The sequence below is a fragment of the Podarcis liolepis genome, assembly GCF_965112155.1.
Source record: "Podarcis liolepis genome assembly, chromosome: 7".
NCBI classification, from domain to species: Eukaryota; Metazoa; Chordata; class Lepidosauria; order Squamata; family Lacertidae; genus Podarcis; species Podarcis liolepis.
In genome coordinates this window covers 30386528-30388300 of record NC_139561.1, presented here as the reverse complement: position 1 = coordinate 30388300, position 1773 = coordinate 30386528, and the positions used below count along the sequence as shown (strand labels likewise).

The following is a 1773-nucleotide window of genomic DNA, read 5'->3' as shown; positions in this document are numbered from 1 at the left end:
GGACTGCTCGCAACACAGTTCTGGGCAGCTTCAGTGTATCAAAATATGCACTTCAATACTTATTTTTTTGAGAGGAAATTGGAGCCAGCTGGGTGATTTCTTGTCTCTTTCGCTTACCTTGAAATCGGCTGATTTGGCACTATTTGGCGGGATGAGGCAATATTCGTTCTGGAAGAAAAGAATTGCCATTTTATTTTCCCCAGAATTCCTCATTCTGAGGTACGGTGTCAATTTTGGGGGATTTGTGAAGGCCCCCACCATTAAAAATGACTGCCTCATTTGCTGTTCACTTGAAATGGACATTTACAGTTTTACAAAATGAATGGAACCCCCCCCCCCATTTTACTTGAGGGGTGCAGTGTTAAATACTGTGCCCCTTCCACACACAAAAAGTTGAGGCAGTGACTGAAGCAAGCTTGTAAAAAATAAATACTTCCTGTCTGCAAGCGTCATCCAAAAAGCAAATGAACCCAGATATATTTTATTTATAATTTTAAATCACAGCCCCATGTCATTTGGCAGGGAGGGGGAGAGCATGTATGAAAGAGGGGAAGATTGCAGTACTGCTTATGTCCAACCTGAGGTAAACCCCACCGATGTCATTTGGGATTACTCCCAAGTAGACACGCTGAAGACTCAGTGAGATGATTTGGCTAACAAAGTTGCTGGTGGGGCAATAAAAACAAAACAAAAACTGGGTTATTTCACCCATTTTTAGTGAAATCCCTCAGTCTCACTGCTCATAAGCAACATTGTCTGCTGATCACTTTTGGGCCCTGAAAAAAACCCTAAACACCCAGCAGTTGGGGCTCCAAATTCCTGGGCTCGGTGTGGTCACCATGACAATGGGATTCCAAGCCAGTCCAACCCATTGAGAAGCAGGTTGCATGTCCCTGTGGTGCTCACTGCCTTTCTGGACTTGGATGCAGGAAGACACACCTTTGGGTCTCTCCTGCCAGTTGATTTTGGTTGTGCCCTGGTCCTCAAGAAGACTGATCAGTGAGTGTCAACCCTCCCATCCACAGACAGTCGTGTGGGGAAACAGACCACCTGAGTCCGATTTGTAAAAGCTCATTGGGATTTTACTGCACCCTGGCCCCAACTGGAATGGCCCAGATAAGCACTATCTCCACCTACCCATCCCTCCAATGGACCCAAGTTTATTTCTGTTCTCTATTGCAGAGTGTCCAAGAGAGATGTCTATGAGCCCACCTGCTGGGTGTCATAGAAGAGGAAGTTTCCATGGTTCCTCTTGCAAGCTACCAGGCTCCTCATTTATCAATATTAAATGCATCACAAACAATATAGGATTCAGATGAACCACAGATGGGGAAGTGTGTGTGTCTCTGTGTGTGTGGTTATCTTGCCTTTTAAAAACATAGGTCCAAGTGTTAAAAATATTCTCTCTTGCACAGAGAGAGAATTCTAGGGTTGGAAGGGATCCCAAGCATCGTCTGGTCCAACCCCCTGCAATGCAGGAATCACAGCTAAAAAAATCACTGAAGGATGGCCATCCAGCCTCTGTTTAAAAACGTCCAATGAAGCAGAGTCCATCACCTTCCAAGGTAACCTGTTCCAAAGTTGAACAACTCTTCCTGTCAGAAAGTTCTTCTTCATGTTTATTCAGAAACTCTGTTCTTGTCATGTGGTTCAGGTCCCCCTCTCTGGAGCAGCAGAAAACACCTGTTTTGCATGCAGGAGGTCCCAGGTTAAATCCCTGGCAGGTCTAGGAGAGACCCCAGTCTGAAACCCTGGAGACCTGTTGCTGATCAG

At 45.5% G+C, this 1773-nt stretch overlaps 1 long non-coding RNA gene across 1 annotated transcript; it reads left to right on the top strand.

Moving 5' to 3' along the window:
• Window positions 1–870: 870 nt before the first annotated feature.
• Window positions 871–1325, top strand: LOC310711027. Its single transcript, XR_014528340.1, has 2 exons — window positions 871–1003; window positions 1185–1325. It is a non-coding gene; the product is annotated as an uncharacterized lncRNA (long non-coding RNA).
• Window positions 1326–1773: the final 448 nt, after the last annotated feature.